General features: G+C 38.5%; 1 protein-coding gene across 1 annotated transcript in view; it reads left to right on the forward strand.

The window, feature by feature from the left end:
- Positions 1–16,180, forward strand: part of HS6ST3 (heparan sulfate 6-O-sulfotransferase 3) — a 638,376-nt gene that overhangs the window by 325,707 nt on the left and 296,489 nt on the right. The gene's annotated exons all lie outside the window — the stretch shown is intronic.

Genomic DNA, 16,180 nt, shown 5'->3' on the forward strand with positions numbered 1-16,180 from the left:
ACCATCGGCTGGTGAAAATGCATTTGTAAAAGTCTTTTAAATGCATTGCTGAATGAACACAACATGTATAGGAAGAAACTAAAGCTGAAGTAAAAGTTGGAGTTCTGTAAGATGGAAGAACTCCAAAGCTGCCTTTCACCCCCTGAGGGGTTCTGCCAAATCCATGAGACCTTGAACCTTCACATCATGGCCAAGTGGCTCTGCCAGATGGTCGGGGAATGGCTAAGACCAATGTTATATAAAATCTTTCTAAGAAGACAGAAGAGAGAGCAGTCTCAAACTTGTGTGAGGCAAGCAAAACGTTGGAGGCAAGGAAGCACAGAGGTAAGAAGAAAGAAAAATTATAGGCTATTCTTCTCATGAATATAGATGCAAATACCTGGTTAAAGTTGTAGCACATGAAATCTAGCACATCTAAAAAAGATAGTATATAATATTATCTCAGCAATGCAAAGTCTAGGTAATGTGAGGAACTTGATTATTGTAATAGGTTACCCAAACACATTGAAGAATTTCTTAAAACTCCTAATGGAGTCAGGAAAAAACCAAATTTGATAAATTTCAGCATCTATTCATGACTTAGAAAGAATAATTCTTGGTAAACTAGGGGGATACTGAAACTTCATTATCTTGGTAAAAGAAACTTCTACAAAACCTACGGCAAAACATTCACCTAATGGTGAAATGCTGGAAGCACTCTTTGTAATCAAGAGCAAGAAAAGAATGCTATCACCACTTCTATTCAAAGTTACTGGAGGTGTTAGCTAATGTAATAAGACAAAAAAAAATAATTAAGAAGCAAAAACAAAACTGTCGTTGTTCAAAGGTTTCATATCTAGGAAACTCAAAAGATCTATAAATAACATGCTAATATTAATAAGACAGTTTAGTAAATTGCTGGATGTAAAATCAAGATACAAAAGTGAGTTGCAATTATCTACATGAACACCCAGGAAGTCAGTGTAGCAGCATATATAAAGTAATAAGAAATAAATCTAACAAAAATTTTGTAATATTATCTTCCTATTTAAATAATGTGTGAGATTATAACCAGGGAACAAATATAGAATATCATAAATTATATTGCAAAAGATTAAAGAAAATCTAAATAAATGGAGAGGTCTATCATTCTTCTAGGTAGGGCGATGTTAATTTTTCCCATGTTGATTCAATGCCAATTTAATAAAAACTTCAACAGAGTAGTGTGTATTTGTGTAACTAGATGAAATTAAAATTTTTTTGTTTGAAAAAGCAAAGTACAAGGATTACCCAAGACACTCATGAAGAACAACAGGTGAAGCAAACTCTTTCAAAAATAGAGCTTAGTTAAGTATATATTCCAATTTAGACAGCGTACAGGGTTGAATATTTAGAACTATGGGGCAAAATGTAGAGCACCCCACTAACAAAGGCAATGTTTGAAAGCTTTATCAAGAGAACATTGCAGAAAGGGGTAAATGTAATTGGTAATAAGGCAGATGATTAGTTAAGCAAATGATATGATTGAAATTGGGTGCCTATCTTCTTATAAGAAATAAATTAAACAGATTAAGATTTTGGAAGTTAAAGAAAAACTAAAAAAGATTTAGAAGAAGGTAGAAGATTATACTTTTATGACCACAGGGTAGAAAAATATTTCTTAAACAAAGATACAAATAATTCAAAATAAAAAATGCAAAACCACTAAGTAAGAATTTAATTTGGCCGTATTAAATTTGAGATATTCTTTATCAAAAGATACTGTAAGGAGAATGAAAAGACAAGATGCAAACCAGCAAACTAGCAACATGTACAACTGGCAAATAACTAGTATCCAGGTAAAAGAACTTCCTCAAGTTAGTAAGAAAAGATAATCTAATACAAAAATAGGAAAAAAAAAAAAAGGAAGAAGAGAAAATTAAAATGCTGGGGTGCCTGGGTGGCTCAATCAGTTAAGTGGCCAACATTGGCTCAGGTCATGATCTCACTTTTCATGAGTTTGAGCCCTGTGTGGGGCTCTGTGCTAACAGCTCAGAGACCGGAGCCCACTTTGATTCTGTGTCTCCCTCTCTCTCTCAGCCCCTCCCCTGCTTGTGCTCTGTCTCCCTCTCTCTCGCTCTCAAAAATAAGTAATAAGACATTTTTTAAAAATGCTAACAAACATCTTATAGGATGTTAAATAATGCTATTACTCAGAGAAATGAAAATTAAAAACACAAGATACCATTACTTTCCCACCAAAGTAACCAAACTAAAAAGTGTCGGGAGGTTGTGATTTCAGTGGAGAACCCTCATTCACTTTCGGGATTTCTTAGTAGTAACTTTAAACACTCCCACACTTTCATGATTCTAAATACCACTTTTTAATGTACATCTTAGCGAAATGCTTGCACACTGTTGTACAAAAATGTTCATAGCATCAAAAATGTTCATGTTCTAATAGCTGTTTTTGAGTGACAAGAGTAGAAAATATAAGTAACTCGATATTTATTATATTATGGAAGGAGAGGAGCCAGTTTTCTAGACCTAATTATGTAGTTAAATAGTTTCAGTAGAATTTAATCGCCTACTGGAAGGTAGCAGAGGGACTATGTCCAGGAAGGTAGAGTAACAGAAAGTGAGAGCAGTGGAGGGTTTTCTAGTTGTAATTTGCCCAACAATGTCAGTAATGGTGCCATTGACTGTGATATTTTTCTAATTATTGCTGTGTATATTTTCTTAATTTTAAAAGCATAGGTGGCCAAAGAAGTGCTTCTTATGTTCAATTTAAAAACAAAACATAGTGGTCCACAGTATCCATAGTAAATATACTGTGATTTAAGAAAGACACTGCACACACACATATGCTCTGTCTCTCTCTCTGTCTCTCTCTCTCTCTCTCTCTCTCTCTCACACACACACACACACACACACACACAAACATACACAGAGATACTCAAATGGCAAAGCTGATTTAAAAAGATGCTCCACCTCAATAGTTATCAGTGTTAAAGCTATACATACTCACCAGATTGGCAAAATCTAAAAAAATTGGATAACAGTAAATATCAGGTTGTAGATGGGGATTCTTATCTACTTCTACTCAGAGTAGGAATTTGTATAATACTCTAGAAAACACTTTGGTATTACTTAGTAAATTTGAACCTACACATAACTCATGAACCTAGAAAATTCACTATTAGGTGGAAACCCTAGGAAACATTTGCATATTTTCATTCTGAAACTTGCATAAAAATATTTTTAGCAGCAAAACATAGAAATAACCCAAATAGCCATTGGCGATAGAATCAAAATATATATAGGGGCTTACTCATTCACTGGAGTACTGCAGAGCAATGAAAATAACTGAAAAGAAATGACACACACCATATTTTATTTTATTTTATTTATTTTATTTTTTAATGTTTTATTTATTTTTGAGAGACAGAGAGAGAGACAGAGCATGAGCAGGGGAAGAGCAGAAAGAAAGGGAGACACAAAATTCGAAGAAAGCTCCAGGCTCTAAGTTGTCAGCACAGAGCCCAATGCAGAGCTTGAACTCACAAACTACAAGATCATAACCTGGGCTAAAGTCAGATGCTCAACCCACTGAGCCACCCAGACGCCCCACCATGTACCATTTTAAAAAGTGGTAACAATTGTTTGATGGAAAGGGGCACATGTATTGCACATGAAAGCTTCCTGGTCAGAGAAGGAAAGGGTGGTGCTCCCCGAGTGGAATTGGATTTTTCTATACTTCTTAGCAAGAAATGTTAGGTGAAAAATGTTAGAAAACATGTAGTGTCACTGGAAGCTAGCTTCCTTTATTTCAACTATTTTGCCTTTACATATATGTTTTCAGTTTGTTCTTAATGACTCCTATTGACAGGTTGAATGGACTTGTAAGATTATTAGATTCAGAATGAAATTGTAGTTTTTAGGATTTTTAGATTTTTTTCCTTCCTTAACTTGACATCATGCCCTGCTTTTCATTTTGGGTAGAGAAAAAGGGACAATCTGTGTAGATATTAGGTGGTCTGTCTAGGGGCTTGTTTGCATGTCAGTGGTTGTACTTACCGGCTTTTCTTGTATCTCTAAGTCTACGATGCTTGCTTGAATTCAATTTGTCACATGCGTAGATCTCATTGTCATCCTTTATGATAACTTTCAAAATATGATTATACTTTCCAGCTGTTCTTGTGTACTATTTACCTGTATTCAGTTGGCATTTCTCAAGAATCTCTATTTGGTATGATGTTGAAGGAGAAAAGATGGCAGGGCAACTGAGATGAATGCCATATTGGCAACTGGCACCCTCCTCTGCTTAAATCTGTTCTTAGGGGCACCTGGGTGGCTTAGTTGGTTAAGTGTCCGGCTTTGGCTCAGGTCATGATCTTGCGGTTTGTGAGTTTGAGCCCCGCGTCGGGCTCTGTGCTGACTGCCAGCTCAGAGCTGGGAGCCTGTTTCGGATTCTGTATCTCCCTCTCTCTCTGACCCTCCCCTCTTTATGCTGTCTGTCTGTCGCTCTCTCTCTCTCTCTCTCTCTCTCAGAAATAAATAAAACATTTTTAAAAATTAAAAAAAAAAAAATCTGTTCTTAGTCCCGTGTTTCTTTAATTAGTCTCATAGGAAAAGAGAAACAAGATCATGCTGCAAAATGGGATATTTTTGGAATTCTTATTATTCTTTTATAATTGTGCCCCTGGTCATTTTTTATCTTTACCTTTGTGGAGTTTCTAATAAAAACCAGAGGCTAGATAGATTTAATTTATTGAATATCTACCATGTACAAGGCATTGTTTGGACGACACAAATATACAGGGCCTGAACCTTTCTTCAAGGAACCTATAATTCAAAGGACAGGCAGCCATGTTAATGATAATAGTCAGTATAAATAATGTGGCGATGAACATGGGACCACAGATATCTCTTTGAGGTGTTGATTTCATTTCCTTTCGGTATATGGCCAGAAGTGAGGTTGCTGGATCATTTGCTAGTTCTATTTTTAATGGTGTGATGAACCTCAGTACTGTTTTTCATAATGGCTATAGAAATTTACATTCCCACCAACAGTGTGTAAAGGTTCCCTTTTCTCCACATTCTTACCAAAGCCAGTATTTATTATCTGTTCTTTCTGATAATAGCCATTCAAGGGTCTGAGATGATACCTCATTTTGCTTTGATTTGTATTTCCCTGATGATTCGTGATGTTGAGCATCTTTTCACATACCTGTTGGCTATTTGCATATCTTCTTAGAAAAAATGTCTGTTCGAGTCTTTTGCTAGTTTTAAATTGGGTTGTTTGGGGGTTTTTTTCTGTATGTTTTGGATATATATTTTGAAGTCACTGTTCATTAGATACTAGGTTTGCAAATAGTTTCTCTTAATCAGTAGGTTGCCTTTTCATTTTGTTGATTGTGTTTTTTGCTTTGAAGCTTTTTGGTTTAATGTAGGTCTGGTCACTTACTTTTTCTTTTTCTGCCTGAACTTTTGGTGCCATTATAGCATTATTCACAACAGCCAAGATATTGAGACAACTGTCATTGTCAGATACATGGATAAAGAAATTGTGATATATATATTCTATGAGACGTACCTGTAGATATATCTGTAGATATAGATATCAAATTCAGCCTTAAAAAGGAAAGAGATCCTGACATTTGCAACAATCTAGATGAACCTGGAGAGCATTGTGTTAAGTGAAATAAGCCAGACACAGAAAGAAAACTGTTACACAATCTCATTTATATGTGTAAACTGAAAAAGTTGAATACATAGAAGCAGAGAATGAAATAGTAGTTATCAAGGGTGAGGAGATAGGGAAAATAGACAGATGTTGGTCAAAGAATCCCATCATGTAGAAAGTTGCAGTTATATAGGATGAATAAATCTGGGGATTTAATGTACAGAAGATGACTAGAGTTAATAATACTGCATCATATACTGAAAATTAGATGAGAGTAGATTTCAGGTTCTCTTACCACATAAACACAAAAAAGATAACAATTTGAGGAGATGGATATGCTGTTTAGCTTGACTGTACTCAGTCATTTCCCTATGTTTAGGTATATCAAAACATCATGTTGTATACCTTATGTACAATATTTATTGAAAATGATTATTATAAAAATAAGTGATAACATGGGGCACCTGGATGGCTCACTTGGTTAGGCATCCAACTCTTGATTTCAGCTCAGGTCAGATCTTGCAGTTTGTGAGCTCGAGCCCTGTGTTGGGCTCTGGGATGACAGCTCAGAGACTGCTTGGGATTCTCTCTCTCCCTCTTTCCCCCTCTCTCTCTTTCTTTCTGCCCCTCCCCAACTTGTGTGCTTGTTGTCTCTCAAAATAAATAAATAAATAAACGTTAAAAAAAGAATAAGTGATAACAACCACAGAACTAATTAACATGTCCTGTATGATAAGTAGTTTCCATATATTAATGCCTAGTCTTCTTAACAACTACATCATGTGGGTACTACTTGGCACCATTTTGCAGATGAGGAAATTGAGAGGGAAGTCAAATCATGTGCCTGAACTCATACAACTACTACAGGGTATAGTCAGTATATCAAAACCAGGTAGCCCAGCTGAAGACTCCATTTTGTACCCATCACACACATGGTATTTAAGTTCACACCGCAAAATGAAGCCAAGAACAAGGTTGGTACAAGGGCTAGGTATGGATTGAGAACAAAACTAGTCAGTGTCAAGGTTCGAACTGAAACCCAGAAATTGGAACTGACTTCACTAAACACCCATTCCTGGAGTGGTGTATGTAGTCTTATTCAGTCCTGTGTTTCTTTATGTTGACACCCAAGGGCTGTATCTTCCTAATGATTAAAACTTCTGTTTTCTTTAAACATACCTTTTGGTTGACTTTTCCCAGCAGTTATTTGCATTTTAAAATGTCAGAGATTGCTGCACACGATCCTAAATGAGAACTTCAAGCCTTAAGTCTAAGAAAATGACAAATGAGGCTTAGAAACAAATGTACAAACAATGTATGGCATGATGTGCTAGGCATCTTGAATGGGCATTTTTCCTTATAAATTATGAGAAGGCCCAGAAAGCCAGAAATTAGATGTCTTTAAATTGAAATAAGTGTGAATAAGAACACAGAAATTGAACTGATGGAACATTTATTTGGTTATGTGGTCATTTAATTGAATGATTTTGTGTGGTCATTTGAATTTTATTTATTAGGCTACACACGCGCACACACACACACACACACACACACACACACACACACTATGTGATCAATCACAGCTGCTTTTGCCATAAGGAAAACAAGGAAATTGAAAGAAAAAGGCATGCTAATACAAGGCTGTGTTTGAATGGTACTTCCTATTGCAAGTTTAAGGTCACTTAACACACATAGGTCAGAGCAAGGGGTGATCAAAACAACAAGGAAAATGTACTATGTATATATACTATGGAACTCTGCATACAGAGTGTATAGAAGCTATACTTAAGAGTTTTCGATGTTTTTCAAGAAGTAAAATATTTATCTTGGATCTTTGGTATTAAATGTAAAACAATGGTTTGCAGGAAGATACACCTTCACTGATCTCTCTTCAGCAACACCTGAAAAAGAAAATTTTGATCACTTTTCCATATTGATCTCCTCCAAGTAAGCTAGTAAATAATTTCAGCGCCACTGTTTTCTTCTTGTTTATTCATGTCTTTTACTAGAGGTAAGAAATGTTTGCTAATGGAAGAAACAAAGCAAAATATTTACACCATGCTGTGCCTTTCTTTTTGACAAGGGCAGATGTGGTAAGGAAGTTTTCTCCCTCATAAAATTGTTTACACGAAACAGTGGGAAAGAGCTAAAGAATAACAGTTTTCTTTAGCAGCTGGAGGTTGTCTGAATAGTCTTCAATTCCCATGCATGTTTTGTAATGCAGATGTCTTTGAAAATGGTCTTGCCGGTGCACCTTAAATACATTTTAGAATTATTTTACCATGAAATTAGTTTTCTCCATCATTGGCTTAGTTGAATCCCCCCCTTTTTTTTTTTTTGATCAATGCTGGGACATTAAAAATAAAGCCCTGACTGCACATGCTATTTCTGTAAGTTCCTATCAAAAATCCATCCTGCAGCAGGCTAGTGTGCTTGGAGAGTCAGGCCATTATTGCAACTTGGTTACTTGGTCTCCTGCTCCTCCACCTCTCACCCTGAGGCTTAGCTCTCCACTTCTACCCCTGCCTCTGGCCTGCATTTGTATTTTTATTATATTTATTATGCAAATAAAGAAGGAAAGGAGTTTCAGGGGAAAAAGTAGCACAGAACTGTGTTGCAACTGAATGAGTCCTATCTAACATTGGTGAGTCAAATAGCCACTCATGGCTCAGAAATCATTCTTGGAAACTAGTTGGTGGTGATGACATTGGTGGAGGTGGTGGTGGTGATGGTGGTGTAGCTGGTGGCAGGGGTGGTAGTGGAGATGGTTTAGTGTTAGTGATGATGGTGATGGTGGTAGCGGTGGTGGTAGTGATGATGATGGTGACAGTGGTGATGATGGCGGTCGGGGTGGTGATGGTGATGAGCATAATGGTGCTGGTGGTGTTGATAGTAATGATAGTGATGGTGGTGGTGGTAGGCGCCTAGCAGTGCCCTGCCAAACATCAGGTTCTAGGAGACGTATTTGGTACGACACTTTTCTTTCCTTCTATGCTATGCTCATTTCACAAGTATTCTCTTCCTCTGCTAATGTTTTCTGGGTCTAAAAATACAACTAATTTCACCAAGGGAAGTCTTTATTGGATATACTGTATACATATAGGAGATTCTTCAAAGTCAACAAAATTAATTTTCTATTATTTGTTTGGTATACATTCAGTACCCTTGAGAAATGAGACTTGTAAGAAGGAAACCACTCCTGTAAATTTAGCAGAGTTAAACATCTCCCCATATTCATTTTTCCAATTGCTGTTATACCTGAGATCATTGTCTCTGTGTCATTGCTCGTTGTTACATTTTTTTTTTCATTCCATACTTTGAACTATGAATCTATTACAGAAATATCATGTTGGCGAGGCACTGAGCATGAATAAGTTAGGAATAGTAATTAGTTTTCAGGCATTCCATTTGAGGATGGCAATGCATTTTTCCCCAAAATAATTTCCTCCCAAGCAGCTGGTTTATAATACACTTGCATTTCCTGAGTGGCCTGTCTTTATCTTCTTGACACATTATTTTCTAATTTCATTGTACCGTTCCTTCTGTTCATCATTTCCCCAAAAAGATAGCCCTTTATAGATACATCAGCCTGTGTCCTCATATCTGGGATACGAAGGCTTTCCTACTCAGACAATAACAACAAACAACTTTTCAACTGCATCCCATGTACCCCTCCATCTAATCCTGCCTCTTTCATAGGCATAGATTTTAAAGTATTCTAAGTGTTTTCCCTTGTTACTACCTCACACACTTCTCTTCAACTCCTGTGGTCTGGCTTGTCCTGATTGCTCCTCAATATTTGTCTCAATATTCGTCGGTGACCTTTTTGGCTCAACTGAGAGGCCATTTCTCAGATTCTTACTGGCCACCTACATGGCACTTGACCTCACTGATTACACCTTCTCTGGTAAGCGATTCTGCTGATATTCAGCTTAAATATAAATTCCTCCAAGATGACTTTCTGGACGCCTTCATGTGTGGGAGAGTACTCCCCTAGCATCAGTATTACCATCATAACTTGAGAACTGTTCAAAAATGTCTGTTTATTTGTCTGTCCTGTTTCTTTGTATCCCACATGTCATGCACGTGTATGGCACTGAATGGACATGATTTTCCTCAAGTTTCTTTTGGTTTCAAGTAACAGATCTTTTCTTGAGTTTAAGCAAATGGAGGATTTATTATTGTGATTCAGAGGCACATTTTGGGTTAATAGGCAGGAAGTGCCGCCAGGCTTTGTGGAGACTGAGAATAGGACAGACAGCTGTGGGAACTAAGGCAATTTATCTTGGATGTCCCCTGCCCTCTGAGGCCGAATAACTACTAGCTTCTGCTGCTTTCTGTGTTTTGGCCCCATTTTTTTTTCCCCCTTTGCTGACAAGCTTTTGCTGCTTCTTGGTTTCCCTGCCCCTCCTCTGACATCATCACTTCTTGTCCTTCATGCCAGGAGAGCAGAGATGAGTAGTAGAAACATGGTGCCCCATGAGAGGGCATGGGCTGCTCACCGCAGAGGGGAGAAGAGCCTGCCAGGCACTCCAGCACAGGTCTCCTTCAGCGTCCACTGAAAAATGTGGTGAATGATTGAACATCTCCCTCCCAGTATGCTCTCATTTCTTTAAAAAAAAAAAAGTTTATTTTGAGAGATAGACAATAGGGGAGGGTCAGAGATTGAGAGAAACCCAGGCAGGCTCCACACTTTCGGTGCAGATCCTGATGTGGGGCTCAATCCCATGAACGGTGAGATCATGACCTAAGTCAAAATCAAGAGTTGGACACTTAACTGACTGAGCCACCCAGACACCCCTTCTCTCATTTCTTTAAGCAATCTAGACTCCCCAAACACCAATATTTCCCACCAAAAACAAGATGATTTTATCCAGGTTAGCTTCAACATGTTATTCCCACCATGGGATGTATTGTCCTTCTCAAAGGGCTCTTTTTATTTAAAGAGTTGATTCCTTATTTAGACAGAGTTGAAAGGCCTTGAGGCAGTTACTCAAGGGCTATGGGACCACCTTAGTCAACTTGTATCCCCAGGAACTAGTGCAGTGCCTTACATTGATGGGCATTGAATCAATGCTTGTAAAAGGAAAGGAGAAGAATAAGGTTANTCTTATGGAGTCTGAGTTGACCATCATCTTACTGTTTTGGTTTAAAAAGTGGGGAGAATCTCAGTACTTCTGTCAGTCGAGTAATAATATATTGCTTTAACAAGGCAGAGTAATCAACAATGGCCTAAGTCTCAGGGGCCCACAACATGCATTTATTTTTCTTGCTCATGGGCCTGAGGGAGCTGCGGTCTGGCTGATTTTCACTGAGCTTGGTTGGGTTTGGTGCAGTCGGATTTGGCTTTGCACATTTCAGGAACGGGGTTGAAAGGCAGAGACTACCCAGGGCTTGCTCCTCTAAGGCAGAATCCTGACCAGAAATATGGGATGCCTCTGCAGCTCTGGGCTCAGAAGGGGCAGTTGTCCTATTGTTTAAAGCCAGAGAACGGTGTCTGGGTGGCTTGGTTGGTTGAGTGTCTGATTCTTGGTTTCAGCTCAGGTCATGATCCCAGTGTCAACGGGATTAAGCCCTGTGTCAGGCTTGTCGCCGAGTGAGGAGCCTGCTTGAGATTCGCTCTCCTCCTCTCCCCACTCTCTCTAAACTAATAAAATAATAAATAAAGCCAGACACAGGGCAAGCTGAACTACCACAACCCTGAATTACCTGAATGATTTCAATGAACTTTTAGTTTTTAAGGTAGCGTTCAAGTTCCTTAGCCAGGTGTGCTAAGTCTGTAACTGCCCTTGGCTGGTGCCTGAAGCCTCATTTCACTTTCATCTGTCCTCCAATTTGTTGAACCTATCAGGTTGTGTCATACCTTCTCACATGCTATTCTTTTGGACTTCCCTTCCATTCTTTGTCTAGCTAACTCCTATTTAACTTTGAAAACTAAGGTCAAGAAAAGACTTCTTCCTGGAAGCCCTCCATTTAAACTTGGATTGATTCCCCTCCTCTGTGCTTCTTAGCATCTTGTGTTTACCTTATCACTGCACTTAACCTTGGTGCCTAATCATTGCCTTAACTATCTTTTCCTTTAGACAGAGTTGAAAGGCCTTGAGGCAGTTACTCAAGGGCTATGGGACCACCTTAGTCAACTTGTATCCCCAGGAACTAGTGCAGTGCCTTACATTGATGGGCATTGCATCAATGCTTGTAAAAGGAAAGGAGAAGAATAAGGTTAGCAAGATTAGTGGGGGGAAGGGTAGTAGGGAGGGAGGAAAGAAAGAAGCAAGGAAAGGTCCTGGTTACTTGTGGGACAGTTCATTCACTGGATTCATCCAGCAAACATATGTTTGGAAATGTAATTAAGAGATGCTAGACCTTAACCAATATACCATTGTTAGCTCTGTTTTCACGGCAATGTTCTTTCATGGACCACAGCTAGAGAATTAGTAATGTAAGCACATGTTCAAATCATAAGTCCCTTTCCAAAGCCAAGTTTGTGCCTGTACCACTTCTCTGAATATGTTGTGGCTTCTTCCTTGCTTAGCAATGTCTGCATGAATATGGGCGGGTTTAATTACACAGGAGCACTCTTGCCCTGCTATTGACTGATGCGTAGTTAAATGCACAGGCTCACATAGCCCTGCTAGAATGCTAATTAAGGAAATAGGGACTTGGTTGTTAGTTAGGCATTTTCTTTTTGATAAAACAAAGGGCAATGAATGTAACCCATTCCCCCATATTCTAGGCATGTATCAAAAAGAGTTTATATCTATCTGAGCTTCTCTAGGACCTAAGTAACTCTGCATGACAACATCATGGTAAATAACTTCTTAAAAAAATATATGTTGACTTGTTTTGGAATGCGTGTGCTGTTTAAAAATAAGTAGGGAGTTTGACACACACCTGATTGCCTTGGAGATGGAATTCAAAGTGTCTGGCATTGCAGCCTCTTCTGGGAAGGTTCCTTGTCACGTCACCTCTTGTCTTCAGCTGTTCAGAGGCAGTTAGGTTACAGAGGCAGCATCTCATTACTCAGAATATCTGCCCCTGCTCTTGGCAGGGACTTCAACTTCACAGCATTTGCAGATGATGGATAGCACTTTTTGTAAAATAGCCATTTCTCTAGAATACTGGGAGATTGAGTCCGGAAGAGGGTAGGTCTTGGTTCCCACAGGACAGCAGATCTGAGAATGTGGCCAGAAAAAGTCAAGAGGCCATTGTGGGAGGGCCATGGTATACTTTCTTCAGACTCCAGTGAGGACAGGTTGCTCACAAATGTGTTGGCTGCAGTTTACTAAGAAAGAACCTCATTGCTTCCTCAGTGTGCATTTCTTTCTGGTATGTTGCTATTACCCGGTGGAATGGGAAGGGCCTGGCCAAGTGTTGTGAGCATCCAATGTTGTTGCATGGCCTCCCTGAGAACTACAAAGGAGTGGAAAGTTGCAGAAATGGCTGTCAACATACAATGGGCAGTGAAAATCAATGAGAGGAAAATGGTCCATTTTTGCTTCATTGATTTTTGCTGGTCAGTGAATCCTCTTCATTTTATGTACCCCCCTCCTGGAGTATTTTTTCCCTGGTGGGCACATCTTAATGTTAGTGCTCTGCATCAAGTGCAGAGCTGAGAGTGACAGTTCCTTGAATCACAGAAGGCCGTTAGTAATGGCGATGTGGTAGGTTTGCAGAAGAGCTCAGTGAGATGAAACTGAAGCTTGGAGAATGTGATGCTTGCTCCTAATGTTATAGAGAGTGTCTGGTGCAGGGGGCGGATGGCAGAGTTGATGGTATAAAGGCTGAGTAGGTTAGCTTAAAGACTGCAGTGATTGTGTCCAAATGGATAGGAAATGTTAAAAGGGCAAAAGGATCAGTGACAGATACTGTAGATAAAGACACGCGTAGTGCCCTGGGAAGTGAGTGACGGGCAATCTGTGTGGGTCTAAAGATAGAATTCCAGAGGCATCTTTGGTCAAACACGGTTACTGTATTGATGTTTCTATGTGAATGCAGAGAAGAAAAATGGCATTTAGTTTACAGTGATATATGTTCAGTGTAATGAGTTAATCATGTTTTTGGTCATCACACTAGGTGGAAGAATAATTTGGCTATCCTTTTTTTTTAAAAAATATTTTTCATGTTTTTATTTNGTGCCCCTAATTTGGCTATCCTGGAGAAAAACCAGAAACCCAGAAATCATGACCTCTCCAGAGCATTTGCACCAAGGAGGTTTGCTCAGATTAATGCAAAAAAGATCAAAAGAAATTTTAGTAACCCACAACAATTATCTCTAGCTAAAACTTGTTTTAGTTATTCCTTTCAAATAAGCAGTGGATAGCTCTTCATATTAATTTTTAGGTGTGAAACTAAGACAGAATATTTTTTAAAAATTATGTAACATCAGATAGAAGCTAAATACAATGCTTGGATGTGAGCTCAAAAACCCTAAGCATTTTGCCTTTGATTGGCTATTGAAACATATTACCTTGTAGGGAAGTCATTGACAGTTATAGGAATCTCCCCAAGTAGAAAAACCAAGGTTTAAAGCTAAATTGCGACTCTCTTCTCACCAGTGAGGCTGTATTTTTGTTCCTAAATAGACATTTTAATTTATATTTTGCATTTGGAAATTCCCACTCCCATGTTTAACACCAAAGTGTCCCAAACATTCTTGGGATTAGAAAATATTCAATTCTTTGAGCTCACCTTACTCTTCAGGCTTCTAGTCTTTTGACCAGAAAGGTGGACAATTACTTAAAAGGCTGCTCTCTGGTCCAAGCAATGCCTTTTAACAGGACAGTCTGTGCTTATGTAGCTCTGGGCACATGAAACAGAGATGGCAGGAGGTAGATAGCAGTTATTAAAATAGGTTCCATGAATGTACGTTTTCCTTACAGCCTTGGGCACTAATACAAACATAATGTTTCAGTTGCTTGATAATAAATATGTAGTGTGTTCCTTAAGCTGGTTGTCGCAAGTTTTCTTTTATTTCCCTGGAAACCTCTATTTGCTCTTTGACCATCAGCAGTCTGCTAAGGCACATGTAGACAGAAGCTATTTGGCTACAATAAGGCCCTGAGAAAATAGCAGTGTTACCCATCAACCAGTTTTACAAAGAGAAAATGAAGTCCTTGACTGTTCTAAATGTGTTTTGCTAATGGTATGAACTGTTTAATTAGGGACTTTACTCATCCAACAATGGTTGCAGAAAAGAAAAATCAGATGAAAGCGTTGTAACTTTGTCCCTTGGTAAACCTGTTAAGACACAAAGACATCTGTGGTCTATTCCAAAGTGAGGAATTCAGAGTTGAGATGAAACTTAGGGCAATTAGCTTACCTACATTTAAAAATCTTCATCCAAAAATGGCCAAAAGGAGGAAAGGCAGGAAGAACCATGAAATAAAACATAATCTTACTTGCTGAGGTACACAGTGACCTTGGCAAGTGGTAGATTTTTACTTGAAGAAGACAACACCATCTGAAAAGAAGAGGTAACTATCCTTTTGTTGAAAGCGATGGAATGTGCTACTTCATAGCTGATGAAAGCTCTTAAATGTAAAGAATAAATCTGACACAGACATGAGAAAAAGAGTCTGTTTTCATCTTTGCTGGAGACTTGACACTCTAAGAACACAGATAATTAGGTTGATTTCCTCTATAGCTTACTCAGGATCCCTAGACAAATCCAATGATGGGTTGACCAAGGAGACAGGGAACAAGGATGTGAATCATTCCTTGAGACTGTTTAGCACCTGTGGTGACATTAGATCTTGTGAATGTTGCCAAATGCAGCTCACTGGGATGGGATAGATTTGTGGCGTAGTATATTGGATCATACTTTAATCATCAGAAAGGGAAATATATTCATGTTGTTAATGAGGGGAAACCAATCTCTGAGGAAGAGTTCATATCAAAGGATAGTGAAGTGAAGTTTACAAGGACAACACCCTTAATTTGATCATGTCCGTGAGTTCCCCTAAATAATTCAGAACATTTTGCACATACCAAGAGTTGGAGTAAGTTGTAAGGAGGAATTTCCTGAAAGTCAGGGTTGTTTAATATTGGACATGAGTTACATGAGGAAGGTTAGTAATTGTGTGTGTGTGTGCGTGTGTGTGTGTGTATACTTAAATCAATCTTTAGTAAAACACTGGTCATGTAGCATTTCTTTCTATTTCCCTCAAGAAGACCCAGAGTCTAATAGAGCCCAATTCTCCCTCACATACCACACTCTAACTAGACCTATGGGAAGGTCATTCTTTGGAATTCTTGGCCAGCAAAAGTGTCCACCATACTGTTGCTTCATTTACTTTATACAGAAGGCTGTGGGAGGTGGGGGAGAAATGGGGGAAAAAGAAAGGGATATAAACTGACTTTTCATTTTGGTCATCAAATTTCTGTAGAAGCAAGAATCTCAAGTTACCCAAAACAGAAAGTCAAGAAATTAACATGTCCTTTAACATGTGACAATACTGTATGCTACATTGACACCTGTGAGACTTCTGGGTTAAAAAGGTAAACGCATTTATGTATTGATAGGGTCAGCTTCTT

Source organism: Crocuta crocuta, unplaced genomic scaffold (assembly GCF_008692635.1).
Source record: "Crocuta crocuta isolate KB4526 unplaced genomic scaffold, BGI_CrCroc_1.0 scaffold31, whole genome shotgun sequence".
Taxonomy (NCBI): Eukaryota; Metazoa; Chordata; class Mammalia; order Carnivora; family Hyaenidae; genus Crocuta; species Crocuta crocuta.